Below are 21,020 nucleotides of genomic sequence, written 5' to 3'. Positions count from 1 at the left end.
AAATGAAAATCAAAACAACCCTGAGATTCCATCTCATACCAATCAGAATGTCTAAAATCAAAAACTCAGTTGACAGCAGATACCAGCGAGGATGTGGAGAAAGAGGAACTCTCCTCTATTGCTGGTGGGATTGCATGCTGGTACAACCAATCTGAAAATCAGTTTGGTGGTTTCTCAGAAAATTTGACATAGTACTACCAGAGGATCCAGCAATACCACTCCTGTTCATATTCCCAGAAGATGCTCCAACATGCTATAAGGACACATGCTCCACTATGTTCACAGCAGTTTCATTTGTAACAGTCAGAAGCTGGAAAGAATCCAGATGTTTCTCAACAGAGGGATGGATACAGAAAATGTGGTACATTTACACAATGGAGTACTACTCAGCTATTAAAAACAATGAATTTATGAAATTCTTAGACAAATGGATGGATCTGGAGGATAGCATCCTGAGTGAGGTAACAAAAGAACACACATGATATGCACTCACTGATACACGGCTATTAGCTCAGAAGTTCAGAATACCCAAGATAAAATTCACAAAACACATGAAACTCAAGAAGAGGGAAGACCAAAGTGTGGATACTTTGTTCCTTCTTAGAAGGGGGAACAAAATACCCATGGAAGGAGTTACAGAGACAAAGTGTGAAGCAGAGAGTGAAGGAATGACCATCCAGAGAGTGCCCCACCTGGGGATCCATCCCACAAACAACCACCAAAACCAGACACTGTTGTGGATGCCAACAAGAGCTTGCTGACAGGAGCTTGATATAGCTGTTTCCTGATAGGCTATGCCAGTGCCTGACAAATATAAAGTGGATGCTCAAAGCCATTCATTGGATGGAGCACAGGGTCCTCAAATGAAGGAGCTAAAAAAAAGTACCCAAGGAGCTGAAGGTGTTTGCAGCCCCATAGGAAGAACAACAATATGGACTAACTAGTAACCCCAGAACTCCCTGGGTTTAAACCATCAACCAAAGAAAACTCATGGTGAGATTCATGGCTCTAGCTGCATATGTATCAGAGTATGGCCTAGTCGGTCATCAATGGGAGGGGAGGTCCTTGGTCATGTGAAGGTTATATGTCCCAGTATAGGGGACTGCCAAGGCCAGGAAGAGGGAGTGTGTGGGTTGGTGAGCAGAGGAGCGGGAAGGGTAGGGGGTTTTCGGAGGGGAAACTAGGAAAGGGGATAACAATTGAAATGTAAATGAAGAAAAATATCTAATAAAAAAGATAATGAAAAAATTATGTATTCATTTTTTTCCACTCCATATTTTATTCTCCCCCACTCCTGTCCACCCACTGTCTCCACATGGATGTCCCCACCCAACCCCACCTGACCTCTAAACTCCCTTGGGCCTCCAGTTTCTTGAGGGGTAGGTGCATCATCTCTGAAGGAACACAGATGTGGCAGTCCTCTATTGTGTGTGTGTTGGGGTATCCATATCAGCTGGTGTATGCTGCCTATTTGGTGGTCCAGTGTTTGAGAGATCTCTTTTGTCTAGATTAATTGAGACTGCTGGTCCTAGGATTGCTCTTCTCCCCAGCTTCTTTCAGTCTTCCCTAATTTAACAACAGGGGCCAGCTGCTTCTATCCATTGATTGGGTGCAAATATCTGCATCTGACTCTTTCAGCTGCTTGTTGGGGCTTCTGGAATGTGGTAATACTAGGTCCCTTTTTGTGAGTGCTCCATAGCCTCAGTAATAGTGTCAGGCCTTGGGACCCGCCCTTGAGCTGGATCTCACTTTGGGCCTGTTGCTGGAACTTCCTTTCCACAGGCTCTTCTCCATTTCCATCCCTGTAATCTTTCAGACCCACAATTATAGGTCAGAGATGTGACTGCGATGCCACCCACCCATCTTTTTATGTCCTGTCTTCCTGAAGTAGGTGGGTTCTGTAAGTTTCCTCTCCCCATTGTCAGGCATTTCATCTAAGGTCACTCCCTTTAAGTCCTGAGTGTCTCTCACCTCCCAGGTGTCTGGTGTATTCTGAAGGGTTCTCCAACTTTCTATCTCCAGATCTTTCTTGTTTCACTTTTTTCTGCTGGCCCTCAGGGCTTCAGTCCTTTACCCTCACCCAATACAGAATCATGTTCCCCTCTTCTCTGCCATCCTCTCCCATGTCTACTCTCCCTTCCAAGTTCTTCCCTCCTTCCCCACTTGTGATTGCTTTCTACTCTCTTCTAAGTAGGCCTGAGGTATCCTTACTTGGGCACTTCAGATTGTTGATCTTTTTAGGTTCTGTGGACTGTATATTGGGTATTCTGTACATTTTTTGTCTAACATCCACTTATTAGTGAGTACATAACATGCATGTACTTTTGAGTCTGAGTTAACTCACTCAAGATGATATTTTCTGGTTCCATCCATTTGCCTGCAAAATTCAGGGTGTCCTCATTCTTAATAGCTGAGTGATATTCCATTGTGTAAATGAACCACAATTTCTGTATCCATTCTTCTGTCATGGGACATCTGGGTTGTTTCTAGCTTCTGGCTATCACATATAAGGCCACTATGAACATAATTCACCTTTTCATCAAAAAGTTATTGATTAAATTGAAGAGACATGGTTACTATCAAAAGAGCTCAAAGAAAATTGATGGAGATAACCAGATGTGGATGGAAATGTTCATATGAGAACGAGTGAGTTTCCTGTTCTATCACTGACTTGGTCATCTCCTTATATTAGATGGTTCTTTGTATAGACACGGAGAAGCTCAGTAGATGTACTGAATCTTTAACCCTGCATCAAGACCAGCAATTAAGCCCCATCATCTTCTAGGTTTTATTCATTAGGGAAATTAGAGAGTCCAATGTTCTCACACACCACCTTTATAGCAGAACTCCTTAAGGTAAAGTCACACTCTTTTTATTGATTGTATCTTGTGATACAACCTTTAGGACAATGGGTTTTGCTGTTTGAAGAAATGGTTATCTTCTTAATTTCAGAGGTATCTGCAAAAAGGGAAGAAAAGTGAGTGAGCTAACATCACCAGAAGAAAGTAGAAAACAAGCATTTGGGATAATAACACTTTGGAGGAATAAACAAACAAACAAACAAACAAAAGGGCTTGATTTAACATTAAACCTTTATTATTCTCTAAGCTGTGACAATTGAATGGTGAAAACAATGATTGATAATTCAGGGCCTGAGAAAATTTTATGTTGGTCTATATTATTTCTGTTACCATGCTGATTTAGAGTAAAAAAGGGCAAGTTTATCTCTTTTAACCTTATTCTTATATTTTTAAGTCACAAAAAGCTTTTTGATTTGCTGAAATTTGTAAGTTAATCTTAAGGTAGGATACATTTAAATTTTATGGAGAGTTTTAGCTACAGTTGAGCCCATTCAGGGCAATTCTTCAGGAGGACAAATACTATGCTTGCTTTTCTAGCATTTATTCTTAGCTTCCAAAGATGGGATGATTGGAACATTCTGAGTCTAGTGGGTTTTCAATAACACTTTAGTCTGATGCTCTCAGTGATGAATGTCGAAATTTGCCACTGGATAAATCTTCTAGGCATAGGAAGGGGAACAAAGTTATCGCGGACACACAGAAGTGTCAAATTTAAGATGATTGGAGCTTGCCAGAGCATCTCCCCAATGCCAGGTGTGCTATGGGGGTCTCAAAACTAGATTCTTGTTTTGTCTGTCTAAATTCCTGTTTATGACTTAAATTCTCTAGTAATAAATGTGTAGGTAAAAATATACAACACCTCTAAGGCACAGACCAAAGAATCATTTCCATCCATTCAATAAAACTCATTGATAAAGAGAATTCATATTCGAAATACACAAGCTCTGTAAATTTTAGCCATCCTTTCACATGAAACAAAAGCAAGTTGTTCAGGAAAATGTGAATGTTTTCTCTGAATATAATATCTTAATCTTTTATGATTTTAAAAATTATATACATGAATTTGATGGTGGCATACAAAAAAGGATTTGCATATAAATAGATACACAAATGGTATCTGTTAATTTTTTTTAAAGATTTATTTATTATATGTAAGTACACTGTAGCTGTCTTCAGACACTCCAGAAGAGGGCGCCAGATCTCGTTACGGATGGTTGTGAGCCACCATGTGGTTGCTGGGATTTGAACTCTGGACCTTCGGAAGAGCACTCGGGTGCTCTTACCCACTGAGCCATCTCACCAGCCCGGTATCTGTTAATTTTTAAGTTAATGCTTTAAGAAAAGAATATTATATATTAAAGCTTTTAAAATATTTATCAAAGGCTTTCAATGCACAAGAACAATTAGAGTTTGTGGAGGGATAATATGATATAGAAATAAGGTGATATATAAGAGAAGACATATTTGTCAATACAGAGAGAACAAACATAATCAAAGTAGAAGTCTTAATGACACATAGATGATGAAAACAGCCTGCAAGAGCCAAAAGCAAAACATGGAGTAAATGAGGACAGAAACCTAAGAGGAAGAGTCATCTAGAGAGTGAATACCAATTTGAACTCTGAAAGCAGAATGAGAAGGGAAATAAAGATATATAGTATATGGACATATGACAACTGCCTGTTTTCTAGAGCAGAGCCCCTGAGAAATAAGCAATAATCATCATAATGTCTCATAGGGTCGAAGTCATCATAACCAGTAACTTTTAAAAGAGTTATAGTTTATGTATAGAATTATTTTGCCAGAACATAATCATATATACCAAACATGTGCAATGCAATCTCAAGAAAAGTCAGAGGGGAGCTAGGGCACAGGATCGGCTGACACTCGCCAGCTACCCACAACACCCGCCACAGGATCTTAAGACTTCTGGTGAGTGGAACACAGCTTCTGCTCCAATCCAATTGCGCGCGGGAACTGAGACTGCATTAGTTAGGGAAGCAGAAAACCGGCCTGAGTAGGACCACAGGCCTCTTCCTGCGTACCGCCAGCTACCCACGACCCCCGCCACAGGATTTTGAGACTGCTGGTGAGTGGAACACAGCTTCTGCTCCAATCTTTAAACAGTGACATCGACAACAACTAACCCCAAAGATTACCAGATGGCAAAAGGTAAACGTAATAATCTTACTAACAGAAACCAAGACCACTCACCATCATCAGAACCCAGCACTCCCACTTCGCCCAGTCCAGGGCACCCCAACACACCGGAAAAGCTAGACACGGATCTAAAAGCATATCTCCTAATGATGGTAGAGGACTTCAAGAAGGACTTTAATAACACACTTAAAGAAATACAAAGGCGCCGGGCGTGGTGGCGCACGCCTTTAATCCCAGCACTTGGGAGGCAGAGGCAGGCGGATTTCTGAGTTCGAGGCCAGCCTGGTCTACAGAGTGAGTTCCAGGACAGCCAGGACTACACAGAGAAACCCTGTCTCGAAAAACCAAAAAAAAAAAAAAAAAAGAAATACAAGGGAACGCTGGTAAACAGGTAGAAGACAGTAAAGAGGAAGCACAAAAATCCCTTAAAGAATTGCAGGAGAACACTGCTAAAGAGTTACAAATCCTTAAAGAAAAACAGGATAACATAATCAAACAGGTAGAAGTCCTTAATGAAAAACAGGAAAACACATCCAAACAGATGATGGAAATGAACAAAACCATACTAGACCTAAAAAGGGAAGTAGACACAATAAAGACAACCCAAAATGAGGCAACACTGGAGATAGAAACCCTAGGAAAGAAATCTGGAACCATAGATACCAGCATCAGCAACAGAATACAAGAGATGGAAGAGAGAATCTCAGGTGCAGAAGATTCCATAGAGAACATCAGCACAACAATCAAGGAAAATGTAAAATGCAAAAAGATCCTAACTCAAAACATCCAAGAAATACAGGACACAATGAGAAGACCAAACCTACGGATAATAGGAGTGGATGAGAATGAAGATTTTCAACTCAAAGGACCAGCAAACATCTTCAATAAAATTATAGAAGAAAACTTCCCAAATCTAAAGAAAGAGATGCCCATGAACATAGAAGAAGCCTACAGAACTCCAAATAGACTGGAGCAGAAAAGAAATACCTCCCGACACATAATAATCAGAACAACAAATGCTCTAAATAAAGATAGAATACTAAAAGCAGTAAGAGAAAAAGGCCAAGTAACATATAAAGGAAAGCCTATCAGAATTACACCAGATTTTTCACCAGAGACTATGAAAGATAGAAGATCCTGGACGGATGTTATACAGACACTAAAAGAACACAAACTCCAGCCCAGGCTACTATACCCAGCCAAACTCTCAATTAACCTAGATGGAGAAACCAAAGTATTCCACGACAAAACCAAATTCACACATTATCTCTCCACGAATCCAGCCCTTCAAAGGATAATAACAGAAAAAAACCAATACAAGGACAGGAACCACGCCCTAGAAACAACAAGAAGGTAATCCCTCAACAAACCTAAAAGAAGACAGCCACATGAACAGAAAGCCAACTTTAACAACAAAAATAACAGGAAACAACAATTACTTTTCCTTAATATCTCTTAATATCAATGGACTCAACTCCCCGATAAAAAGACATAGACTAACAAACTGGCTACACAAACAAGACCCAACATTTTGCTGCTTACAGGAAACTCATCTCAGAGAAAAAGATAGACACTACCTCAGAATGAAAGGCTGGAAAAAATTTTCCAAGCAAATGGTATGAAGAAACAAGCTGGAGTAGCCATTCTAATATCTGATAAGATTGACTTCCAACCCAAAGTCATTAAAAAAGACAGGGAGGGACACTTCATACTCATCAAAGGTAAAATCCTCCAAGAGGAACTATCAATCCTGAATATCTATGCTCCAAATACAAAGGCAGCCACATTCATTAAAGAAACTTTAGTAAATCTCAAAGCACACATTGCACCTCATACAATAATAGTGGGAGACTTCAACACACCACTTTCACCAATGGACAGATCATGGAAACAGAAACTAAACAGGGACACAGAGAAACTAATAGAGGTTATGAATCAAATGGATCTGGCAGATATCTACAGAACATTCTATCCTAAAACAAAAGGATATACCTTCTTCTCAGCACCTCATGGTACCTTCTCCAAAATTGACCACATAATTGGTCACAAAACAGGCCTCAACAGATACAAAAATATTGAAATTGTCCCATGCATCCTATCAGATCACCATGGACTAAGGCTGATCTTCAATAACAAAATAAATAATAGAAAGCCAACATTCACGTGAAAACTGAACAACACTCTTCTCAATGATACCTTGGTCAAGGAAGGAATAAAGAAAGAAATTAAGGACTTTTTAGAATTCAATGAAAATGAAGCCACAACATACCCTAACTTATGGGACGCAATGAAAGCATTTCTAAGAGGAAAACTCATAGCTCTGAGTGCCTCCAAAAGGAAACTAGAGAGAGCACACATTAGCAGCTTGACAACACACCTAAAAGCACTAGAACAAAAGGAAGCAAATTCACCCAAGAGGAGTAGACGGCAGGAAATAATCAAACTCAGGGGCGAAATCAACCAAGTGGAAACAAGAAGAACTATTCAAAGAATCAACCAATCAAGGAGCTGGTTCTTTGAGAAAATCAACAAGATAGATAAACCCTTAGCCAGACTAACTAGAGGGCACAGGGAAAGTATTCTAATTAACAAAATCAGAAATGAAAAAGGAGACATAACAACAGATCCTGAAGACATCCAAAACACCATCAGATCCTTCTACCAAAGGCTATACTCAACAAAACTGGAGAACCTGGATGAAATGGAGAAGTTCCTAGACAGATACCAGGTACCAGGTACCAAAGTTGAATCAAGATCAGGTTAATGATCTAAACAGCCCTATATCCCCCAAAGAAATAGAAGCAGTCATTAATAGTCTCCCAACTAAAAAAAGCCCAGGACCAGATGGGTTTAGTGCAGAGTTCTATCAGACCTTCAAAGAAGATCTAATCCCAGTTCTTCACAAACTATTCCACAAAATAGAAACAGAAGGTACTCTACCCAACTCATTCTATGAAGCCACAATTACTCTGATACCTAAACCACAAAAAGACCCAACAAATATAGAAAACTTCAGACCAATATCCCTTATGAATATTGATGCAAAAATCCTCAATAAAGTTCTTGCTAACCAAATCCAAGAACACATCAAAACAATCATCCATCCTGACCAAGTAGGTTTCATCCCAGGGATGCAGGGATGGTTCAATATACGGAAATCCATCAACGTAATCCAGTATATAAACAAACTCAAAGACAAAAACCACATGGTCATCTCTTTAGATGCAGAAAAAGCATTTGACAAGATCCAACACCCATTCATGATAAAAGTCTTGGAAAGATCAGGAATTCAAGGCCCATACCTAAACATGATAAAAGCAATCTACAGCAAACCAGTAGCCAACATCAAAGTAAATGGTGAGAAGCTTGTAGCAATCCCTCTAAAATCAGGGACTAGACAAGGCTGTCCACTTTCTCCATACCTATTCAACATTGTACTTGAAGTCCTAGCCAGAGCAATTCGACAACAAAAGGAGATCAAAGGGATACAAATTGGAAAAGATGAAGTCAAAATATCACTTTTTGCAGATGATATGATAGTATATATAAGTGACCCTAAAAATTCCACCAGAGAACTCCTAAGCCTGATAAACAGCTTCGGTGAAGTAGCTGGATATAAAATTAACTCAAACAAATCAATGGCCTTTCTCTACACAAAGAATAAACAGGCTGAGAAAGAAATTAGGGAAACAACACCCTTCTCAATAGTCACAAATAATATAAAATATCTTGGCGTGACTCTAACTAAGGAAGTGAAAGATCTGTAAAATAAAAACTTCAAATCTCTGAAGAAAGAAATTATAGAAGATCTCAGAAGATGGAAAGATCTCCCATGCTCATGGATTGGCAGCATCAACATTGTAAAAATGGCTATCTTGCCAAAAGCAATCTACAGATTCAATGCAATCCCCATCAAAATTCCAAATCAATTCTTCAACGAACTAGAAAGTGCAATCTACAAATTCATCTGGAATAACAAAAAACCCAGGATAGCAAAAACTCTTCTCAAGGATAAAAGAACCTCTGGTGGATTCACCATGCCGGACCTAAAGCTCTACTACAGAGCAATTGTGATAAAAACTGCATGGTACTGGTATAGTGACAGACAAATAGACCAATGGAATAGAATTGAAGACCCAGAAATGAACCCACACACCTACGGTCACTTGATCTTCGACAAGGGAGCTAAAACCATCCAGTGGAAGAAAGACAGCATTTTCAACAAATGGTGTTGGCACAACTGGTTGTTAACATGTAGAAGAATGGGAATCGATCCATTCCTATCTCCTTGTAGTAAGGTCAAGTCTAAGTGGATCAAGGAACTTCACATAAAACCAGAGACACTGAAACTTATAGAGGAGAAAGTGGGGAAAAGCCTTGAAGATATGGGCACAGGGGAAAAATTCCTGAATAGAACAGTAATGGCTTGTGCTGTAAGATCGAGAATTGACAAGTGGGACCTCATGAAACTGCAAAGCTTCTGCAAGGCTAAAGACACCATCAATAAGACAAAAAAAAACCACCAACAGATTGGGAAAGGATCTTCACCTATCCTAAATCAGATAAGGGACTAATATCCAATATATATAAAGAACTCAAGAAGGTGGACTCCAGAAAGTCAAATAACCCCATTAAAAAATGGGGCTCAGAACTGAACAAAGAATTCTCACCTGAGGAATACCGAATGGCAGAGAAGCACCTGTAAAAATGTTCAACATCCTTAGTCATCAGGGAAATGCAAATCAAAACAACCCTGAGATTCCACCTCACACCAGTCAGAATGGGTAAGATCAAAAATTCAGGTGACAGCAGATGCTGGCGAGGATGTGGAGAAAGAGGAACACTCCTCCATTGTTGGTGGGATTGCAAGCTTGTACAACCACTCTGCAAATCAGTCTGGTGGTTCCTCAGAAAATTGGACATAGTACTACTGGAGGATCCAGCAATACCTCTCCTGGGCATATATCCAGAAGATGTCCCAACCGGTAAAAAGGACACATGCTCCACTATGTTCATAGCAGCCCTATTTATAATAGCCAGAAGCTGGAAAGAACCCAGATGTCCCTCAACAGAGGAATGGATACAGAAATTATGGTACATTTACACAATGGAGTACTACTCAGCTATTAAAAAGAATGAATTTATGAAATTCCTAGCCAAATGGATGGACCTGGAGGGCATCATCTTGAGTGAAGTAACACAATCACAAAAGAACTCACACAATATGTATTCACTGATAAGTGGATATTAGCCCAAAACTTAGGATACCCAAGATATAAGATACAATTTGCTAAACGCATGAAATTCAAGAAGAATGAAGACCAAAGTGTGGACACTGTGCCCCATCTTAGAATTGGGAACAAAACACCCAGGGAAGGAGTTACAGAGACAAAGTTCGTAGCCGTGATGAAAGGATGGACCATTTAGAGACTGCCGTATCCAGGGATCCATCCCATAATCAGCTTCTAAACGCTGACACCATTGGATACACTAGCAAGATTTTGCTTAAAGGACCCAAATATAGCTGTCTCTTGTGAGATGATGCCGGGGCCTAGCAAACACAGGAGTGGATGTTCACAGTCAGCTGTTGGATGTATCACAGGACTCCCAATGGCGAAGCTAGAGAAAGTACCCAAGGAGCTAAAGGGATCTGCAACCTTATTGTTGGAACAACATGATGTACTAACCAGAACCCCGGAGCTCTTGTCTCTAGCTGCATATGTATCGAAAGATGGCCTAGGCAGGGAGCGCCATCTTGGCTCCGGGACTCTGCCGAACTTAGTCTGTACAGGTCAGAGTGAGGACCACAGTGGCAGACAGCTTCTGGGACAGGCGGGAGACACAGAGCCGCTGAAGCAGCACCCTTTTGGGGCCGCAGACTTCCGGCACCCTCCTAGCCAGAGGACAGTGACCTGCCCTGCAGAGAGCGCCATCTTGGCTCCGGGACTCTGCCGAGCTTACTCTGTACAGGTCAGAGTGGGGACCACGGGGGCAGACGGCTTCTGGGACAGGCGGGAGGCACAGAGCTGCTGAGGCAGCACCCTTTTGGGGCCGCAGACATCCGGCACCCTTCCAGCCGGAGGACAGTGACCTGCCCTGCAGGGAGCGCCATCTTGGCTCCGGGACTCCGCCGAACTTAGTCTGTACAGGTTAGAGTGAGGACCACAGAGGCAGACAGCTTCTGGGACAGGCGGGAGCCACAGAGCCGCTGAGGCAGCACCCTTTTGGGGCCACAGACATCCGGCACCCTCCTAGCTGGAAGACAGTGGTCTGCCCTGCACAGGAGCCCTCTGCCTCAGGAGCAGGGAGCACATCTTGGATCCAGGACTCCACTGAACTTAGGAACTTAGTCTGCACAGCTGAGAGTGTGCACCACAGAAGCCTACAGCTTCTGTGACCTGCCAAAGCAACACAGCATCTGGGAAAGGTCCTGTTTTCCGCCTTCTTCTTCGGCCAGGAGGAGGTCCAAACACCAGATATCTGTACACCTTCCCTTTAAGAGGAAAGCTTGTCAGCAGGGAGTGCTCTAACCACTGAAACTCAGAGGAGAGAGCCTGTCTCCCAGGTCTGCTGACAGAGGATACTCAGAATCACCAGAAGAACAACCTCTGAACAGAGACAACTATAACAACCCCAGAGATTACCAGATGGCGAGAGGTAAAGGTAAGAATCTTACTAACAGAAACCAAGACCACTCACCATCATCAGGACCCAGCACTCCCACTTCGCCCAGTCCAGGGCACCCCAACACACCTGAAAAACTAGACCTGGATTTAAAAGCATATCTCATGATGATGGTAGAGGACATCAAGAAGGACTTTAAAGAACTACAGGAGAACATGGCTAAAGAGTTACAAGTCCTTAAAGAAAAACAGGAAAACACAACCAAACTGGTAGAAGTCCTTAAAGAGAAACAGGAAAACACATCCAATCAGATGATGGAAATGAACAAAACCATACTAGACCTAAAAAGGGAAGTAGACACAATAAAGAAAACCCAAAATGAGGCAACACTGGAGATAGAAACCCTAGGAAAGAAATCTGGAACCATAGATGCAAGCATCAGCAACAGAATACAAGAGATGGAAGAGAGAATCTCAGGTGCAGAAGATTCCATAGAGAACATCGGCACAACAATCAAGGAAAATGTAAAATGCAAAAAGATCCTAACTCAAAACATCCAAGAAATACAGGACACAATGAGAAGACCAAACCTACGGATAATAGGAGTGGATGAAAATGAAGATTTTCAACTCAAAGGACCAGCAAACATCTTCAACAAAATTATAGAAGAAAACTTCCCAAATCTAAAGAAAGAGATGCCCATGAACATACAAGAAGCCTACAGACCTCCGAATAGGCTGGACCAGAAAAGAAATACCTCCCGACACATAATAATCAGAACAACAAATGCACTAAATAAAGATAGAATACTAAAAGCAGTAAGAGAAAAAGGCCAAGTAACATATAAAGGCAAGCCTATCAGAATTACACCAGATTTTTCACCAGAGACTATGAAAGATAGAAGATCCTGGACAGATGTTATACAGACACTAAAAGAACACAAATTCCAGCCCAGGCTACTATACCCAGCCAAACTCTCAATTAACATAGATGGAGAAACCAAAGTATTCCACGACAAAACCAAATTCACACATTATCTCTCCATTAGCCCTTCAAAGGATAATAACAGAAAAAAACCAATACAAGGACAGGAACCACGCCCTAGAAACAACAAGAAGGTAATCCCTCAACAAACTGAAAAGAAGACAGCCACATGAACAGAATGCCAACTTTAACAACAAAAATAACAGGAAACAACAATTACTTTTCCTTAATATCTCTTAATATCAATGGACTCAACTCCCCGATAAAAAGACATAGACTAACAAACTGGCTACACAAACAAGAACCAACATTTTGCTGCTTACAAGAAACTCATCTCAGAGAAAAAGATAGACACTACCTCAGAATGAAAGGCTGGAAAACAATTTTCCAAGAAAATGGTCTGAAGAAACAAGCTGGAGTAGCCATTCTAATATCAGATAAAATTGACTTCCAACCCAAAGTCATCAAAAAAGACAGGGAGGGGCACTTCATACTCATCAAAGGTAAAATCCTCCAAGAGGAACTATCAATCCTGAATATCTATGCTCCAAATACAAAGGCAGCCTCATTCATTAAAGAAACTTTAGTAAATCTCAAAGCACACATTGCACCTCATACAATAATAGTGGGAGACTTCAACACACCACTTTCACCAATGGACAGATCATGGAAACAGAAACTAAACAGGGACACAGTGAAACTAACAAAAGTTATGGATCAAATGGATCTGGCAGATATCTACAGAACATTTTACCCTAAAACAAAAGGATACACCTTCTTCTCAGCACCTCATGGTACCTTCTCCAAAATTGACCACGTAATTGGGCACAAAACAGGACTCAACAGATACAAAAACATTGAAATTGTCCCATGCATCCTATCAGATCACCATGGACTAAGGCTGATCTTCAATAACAAAATAAATAATAGAAAGCCAACATTCACGTGGAAACTGAACAACACTCTTCTCAATGATACCTTGGTCAAGGAAGGAATAAAGAAAGAAATCAAGGACTTTTTAGAGTTCAATGAAAATGAAGCCACAACATACCCTAACTTATGGGACGCAATGAAAGCATTTCTAAGAGGAAAACTCATAGCTCTGAGTGCCTCCAAAAAGAAACTAGAAAGAGCACACATTAGCAGCTTGACAACACACCTAAAAGCACTAGAACAAAAGGAAGCAAATTCACCCAAGAGGAGTAGACGGCAGAAAATAATCAAACTCAGGGGCGAAATCAATCAAGTGGAAACAAGAAGAACTATTCAAAGAATCAACCAATCAAGGAGCTGGTCCTTTGAGAAAATTAACAAGATAGATAAACCCTTAGCCAGACTAACTAGAGGGCACAGGGAAAGTATTCTAATTAACAAAATCAGAAATGAAAAAGGAGACATAACAACAGATCCTGAAGACATCCAAAACACCATCAGATCCTTCTACCAAAGGCTATACTCAACAAAACTGGAGAACCTGGATGAAATGGAGAAGTTCCTAGACAGATACCAGGTACCAAAGTTGAACCAAGATCAGGTTAATGATCTAAACAACCCTATATCCCCCAAAGAAATAGAAGCAGTCATTAATAGTCTCCCAACCAAAAAAAGCCCAGGACCAGATGGGTTTAGTGCAGAGTTCTATCAGACCTTCAAAGAAGATCTAATCCCAGTTCTTCACAAACTATTCCACAAAATAGAAACAGAAGGTACTCTACCCAACTCATTCTATGAAGCCACAATTACTCTGATACCTAAACCACAAAAAGACCCAACAAAGATAGAAAACTTCAGACCAATATCCCTTATGAATATTGATGCAAAAATCCTCAATAAAGTTCTTGCTAACCAAATCCAAGAACACATCAAAACAATCATCCATCCTGACCAAGTAGGTTTCATCCCAGGGATGCAGGGATGGTTCAATATACGGAAATCCATCAACGTAATCCAGTATATAAACAAACTCAAAGACAAAAACCACATGGTCATCTCGTTAGATGCAGAAAAAGCATTTGACAAGATCCAACACCCATTCATGATAAAAGTCTTGGAAAGATCAGGAATTCAAGGCCCATACCTAAACATGATAAAAGCAATCTACAGCAAACCAGTAGCCAACATCAAAGTAAATGGTGAGAAGTTTGAAGCAATCCCTCTAAAATCAGGGACTAGACAAGGCTGTCCACTTTCTCCATACCTATTCAACATTGTACTTGAAGTCCTAGCCAGAGCAATTCGACAACAAAAGGAGATCAAAGGGATACAAATTGGAAAAGATGAAGTCAAAATATCACTCTTTGCAGATGATATGATAGTATATATAAGTGACCCTAAAAATTCCACCAGAGAACTCCTAAGCCTGATAAACAGCTTCGGTGAAGTAGCTGGATATAAAATTAACTCAAACAAATCAATGGCCTTTCTCTACACAAAGAATAAACAGGCTGAGAAAGAAATTAGGGAAACAACACCCTTCTCAATAGTCACAAATAATATAAAATATCTTGGCGTGACTCTAACTAAGGAAGTGAAAGATCTGTATAATAAAAACTTCAAGTCTCTGAAGAAAGAAATTCTAGAAGATCTCAGAAGATGGAAAGATCTCCCATGCTCATGGATTGGCAGCATCAACATTGTAAAAATGGCTATCTTGCCAAAAGCAATCTACAGATTCAATGCAATCCCCATCAAAATTCCAAATCAATTCTTCAACGAATTAGAAAGTGCAATCTGAAAATTCATCTGGAATTACAAAAAACCTAGGATAGCAAAAACTCTTCTCAAGGATAAAAGAACCTCTGGTGGAATCACCATGCCGGACCTAAAGCTCTACTACAGAGCAATTGTGATAAAAACTGCATGGTACTGGTATAGTGACAGACAAATAGACCAATGGAATAGAATTGAAGACCCAGAAATGAACCCACACACCTACGGTCACTTGATCTTCGACAAGGGAGCTAAAACCATCCAGTGGAAGAAAGACAGCATTTTCAACAAATGGTGCTGGCACAACTGGTTGTTAACATGTAGAAGAATGCGAATCGATCCATTCCTATCTCCTTGTACTAAGGTCAAGTCTAAGTGGATCAAGGAACTTCACATAAAACCAGAGACACTGAAACTTATAGAGGAGAAAGTGGGGAAAAGCCTTGAAGATATGGGCACAGGGGAAAAATTCCTGAATAGAACAGTAATGGCTTGTGCTGTAAGATGGAGAATTGACAAATGGGACCTCATGAAACTACAAAGCTTCTGCAAGGCTAAAGACACCATCAATAAGACAAAAAAACCACCAACAGATTGGGAAAGGATCTTCACCTATCCTAAATCAGACAAGGGACTAATATCCAATATATATAAAGAACTCAAGAAGGTGGACTCCAGAAAGTCAAATAACCCCATTAAAAATGGGGCTCAGAACTGAACAAAGAATTCTCACCTGAGGAATACCGAATGGCAGAGAAGCACCTGAAAAAATGTTCAACATCCTTAATCATCAGGGAAATGCAAATCAAAACAACCCTGAGATTCCACCTCACACCAGTCAGAATGGCTAAGATCAAAATTTCAGGTGACAGCAGATGCTGGCGAGGATGTGGAGAAAGAGGAACACTTCTCCATTGTTGGTGGGATTGCAAGCTTGTACAACCACTCTGGAAATCAGTCTGGCGGTTCCTCAGAAAATTGGACATAGTACTACCGGAGGATCCAGCAATACCTCTTCTGGGCATATATCCAGAAGATGTCCCAACCGGTAAGAAGGACACATGCTCCACTATGTTCATAGCAGCCCTATTTATAATAGCCAGAAGCTGGAAAGAACCCAGATGTCCCTCAACAGAGGAATGGATACAGAAATTATGGTACATTTACACAATGGAGTACTACTCAGCTATTAAAAAGAATGAATTTATGAAATTCCTAGCCAAATGGATGGACCTGGAGGGTATCATCTTGAGTGAGGTAACACAATCACAAAGGAACTCACACAATATGTATTCACTGATAAGTGGATATTAGCCCAAAACTTAGGATACCCAAGATATAAGATACAATTTGCTAAACGCATGAAACTCAAGAAGAATGAAGACCAAAATGTGAACACTGTGCCCCTTCTTAGAATTGGGAACAAAACACCCATGGAAGGAGTTACAGAGACAATGTTTGGAGCTGTGATGAAAGGATGGACCATCTAGAGACTGCCGTATCCAGGGATCCATCCCATAATCAGCTTCTAAACGCTGACACCATTGCATACACTAGCAAGATTTTGCTGAAAGGACCCAAAGATAGCTGTCTCTTGTGAGACTATGCAGGGGCCTAGCAAACACAGGAGTGGATGCTCACAGTCAGCTATTGGATGTATCACAGGGCTCCCAATGGAGAAGCTAGAGAAAGTACCCAAGGAGCTAAAGGGATCTGCAACCCTATAGTTGGAACAACATGATGAACTAACCAGTACCCCGGAGCTCTTGTCTCTAGCTGCATATGTATCGAAAGATGGCCTAGTAGGCCATCACTGGAAAGAGAGGCCCATTGGACTTGCAAACTTTATATGCCCCAATATAGGGGAATGCCAGGGCCAAAAGAATGGGAATGGGAGGGTAGGGAAGTGGGGGGCGGTATGGGGGACTTTTGGGATAGCATTGGAAATGTAATTGAGGAAAATATGTAATAAAAAAAAAAACAGTGAAAAAAAAAAAAAAGAAAGAAAGATGGCCTAGTAGGCCATCACTGGAAGGAGAGGCCCATTGGACTTGCAAACTTTGTATGCCCCAATATAGGGGAATGCCAGGGCCAAGGGAATGGGAATGGGTGGGTAGGGAAGTGGGGAGCGCTATGGGGGACTTTTGGGATAGCATTGGAAATGTATTTGAGGAAAATATGTAATAAAAATATTAAAAATTTAAAAAAAAGATCTGAAAAAAAAAGAAAAAATAGAAAAGTCAGAGGGGGACAACAGAGCTCATGGAACTGGAGTTACAAACAGTTATGAACCACCATGTAGTTGATGGAAACTAAATGTAGGTCTTTTGTAAGACAAGCAAGTGCTCTTAGCCACTGAGCCATTTCACAAGACTTCGCAATCGTCTTTTAAAATAGTGACTCTCAACTTGGCATCACATGTGAAATCAGAGATGAGCTTTTATAGCCAAACTCTGGGTGAACTGTTTTAGGATTTCAGAAATGACCAGGCATCATGAGTTTCTGGTACCTTTTTGAGACACACAGTTCATGTAGGCTTCAAATTCTCTAAGTGGCAAAGAATTACTTGAAATTCTGTTCCTCTAGTCTCTAACTCCTGAGTGCAGGAATGATAGGTATGTTTCATTCCAGCTTCTTCATGTAGTTATAGGGATAGGAACCAGAGAGTTGTGCACAATTGGTAAGCATTTTGTCAACTGAGAAACATCCTAGACCACACACTTGAGTTTTAATGCTCTTCTGTAATTCTAATTGTCCATCTACTGGTTAAGAATAATGTGAGAGGAAGGTTTCTGTGATCTCTGGAAGAAGAGAGGAACACTCAAGAAACACTGACAACATGACCACTGCACCTCTTGATGGTACATGACATAGCCAATTTCTAGTAGACAGGGTTAGAATTTCAAATAGAATGCATATAATCATGTCATATTGGCCTAAACTTACTCTTAGTAATGACACAGTTGTATTCTATAGAGACAAACAACAACAGGCCTCTTAGCTAATAAATGGATACAAGTAACTCATTTGTCCAGAAAATAAATTATTAAAACTCAAATATGCACAATCATTTTTATATTCAGAATCTTCAGTTGGAAAAATGACTCCTATAAAACAGTATTTATAACAGTATTTCACTCACTTATGTTTCCTTACAAGGGTGGAAGGAGAAGTTCTGCAGGACTTTAGTGAGATTGAGTTTCATATTCATGAGGGCAAACCTCATGCCAATGCAGATACTGGGTCCATTTCCAAAGGACAGATATACATAAGGATCAATACTGCCATGTTCTCTGTGCTGAACCTGAAGACAACAGTAGATGACAAGTTAGCAAAGGATAAAAGCAGAGCTACATATGCAGTGTTGACTTTTGACATCCAAACAGTGAAGCAGGAACTTCTAGTTCTTTGGAAAGTTAGTCAAATGAGTTTTGCTAAAGCACACAGGTGAAAGGATGTCATGCCAAAGAAAACATTTTTAAGATTGTTTTTCTGAAGCAGACACAGGTGAAAGGATGTTTGGATATAGGAAATATGTGAAAAGACATGGGAAGAAAGAATATAAATATGATACCACAGACAGAGAAAGACAAACTGCTGCCAAAGAAGTTCAAACTCGCCCCCAAAGAACTATTATTGAACAGGTCCACTTCCCCCATATCCTAATAACTTTTCTCTTCCACTATTCCTGCTGGGTGGTGGGATAGAGGAGAGAGTGAACCCTTATTAAATGTAGGTTGCAAAAAAATGTATACCTACAAACCAGTAACATACAGGAAATGTTCATTTGGAAAGTTTAGGGACAGGGTATGTCAGGTAGAAAATTAGGGATGCTAGACGAAACTGAAGGCCTTGTCAGCTTTGATATATAAAATATATAACTCAGTCCTTTGCCCCAAGATCTGAAAACAAACATCCTAGCCTTTTGTTGGTAATAAATAAGTAAGGCCTGATAACTTATTTCTTTGCAAGCAAAATGAGCCAATACAAGCCAGATTAAACTATATATAGGTAGATTTATTGCCATGAGGAGGGAGAATGAGGGGAGGGTGAAGAGAAAGAGAGTAGGGGAGAAAGAGCACACATGTAGAGAGAGGGAAAGAAGGAGGGAGAGAAGGATAAAGATAAGAAGAAAAAAGAAGACCAAAATGCCTGATTATGTAGGGGAGAGCCTCTGGGGGAAGGGCAACCCATCCTCTGAGCTGGAAAGATCAGGGTTGAGAGCAAGGTATGCCAGACAGCAACTGAGGGATGATGGGAGAAACTGGAGGCCAGGTCTGCTTTGATATGCAAAATATGCACCTCAGTCCCTTGCCCCAGAGTCTAAAACTAAACACTGGCCACTGAACTCCAGTACTCTGCTAGAACTTAAGATATTTTGCTTATTCTAATTATGCACATGTCTGTGTTTGTACAGGTGTCCTTGGAAGCCAGAAGATGGCACTGGAGCCCACAGAGCTAGAGTTACAGGCATTTATACATCTTCTGTCATGCATGCTGTGATTCTCTGATTGGTAGATTTTTTTTTCTCCCAATTAATTCAAGTCCTTGCTCCTAAACTGAATCTGGACTATAAACCCACAATCAGTGAGTATCTTTAAAATTAATATCTATTATAGCAAATTGTTAGCAATTAGACTCCTCCACAGACAGCCTAATGGGCCCAGGGACAACAGGATCAGCTGCTGAGAGGAGACACATTCCCAATGTTGCCTCCTGTCCCATACACTCCTCCTGTGCTTATGCTCATCCCTGATAAAAGTCCTCCTCCACACTCCTTTTTCTTTCACATTCACGCAGAGTGCCCCTCTCTATCCTCTCCCCTGCCTTCCCTGAATGAACCTTCAAAGTGAGACCTGTTGCACTGTGTGACTTTATGGATCCCACCACAAGAACCAATATTTGGTGCTGAGACTCAAATAGTATATCCCAGTGCTTGTGAGATTTCCTGTGGGTTGGGGTCACATGTTAGAACCCTATCCTCAGTCTACCTGCTATATGCTTGCTTTCTGACATCTGATCAATGGATTTCTGCATCCAACATCAACTGATGGTGAGTTTCCCCTTCCTGGTCTGTGAAAATGCTTCCCTAGATCTGAGGGAGTAACCATTGAATGTGCAGTACTTCTCCAGTGTACCTGTGAGTGGAGGTACCCCTGGCCACAGTCTCTAGGCTATGGCCAGCCCCTTTCTCTGACCCTCACTATGGACCTTTTTCCTTGGGAAATGTTTCATCCTTCTACTCTCACAGTTCCTACTTTCTCATAAATCCTAGTAATGAGTGAACCATGTTTCCTTGGGCACCTTGCTCTCATCCTAGTACAGCATCATGACTATTTGGCTTGCCAGTTTGTACCTACTTGGTCTAGTTCTACCTGTGTCCTTAGGATGCCTTGGTTTCAGGCCTGTGACTCTTCTCCTCATCCATGGGAAGTGCATCTATATCTCCAAGCTTCTCATTGGGATACCTCTTCGAGAACCTCAGACCTAGCACCTGAGGCTTCTAAGCACATAAACCTTTGCAGACCACAATATCTCTCAGATAATGCATCTAAATGGCCACCTAATGCCACTTTCAACCCCATTATTATATGAGAACTTTACAATTATTTCCAGCAATTCAGTAAATGGAAGAAGATTCCCTTGTAAACCAAAACCAAGACCATTCTTATAAGAAACTTC

The sequence above is a fragment of the Mus caroli genome, unplaced genomic scaffold (genome assembly GCF_978045245.1).
Source record: "Mus caroli unplaced genomic scaffold, Mus_caroli_1 scaffold_4, whole genome shotgun sequence".
NCBI lineage: Eukaryota > Metazoa > Chordata > Mammalia > Rodentia > Muridae > Mus > Mus caroli.
The sequence above is the reverse complement of the archived record's forward strand: the minus strand, read 5'-3'. Positions refer to the sequence as shown.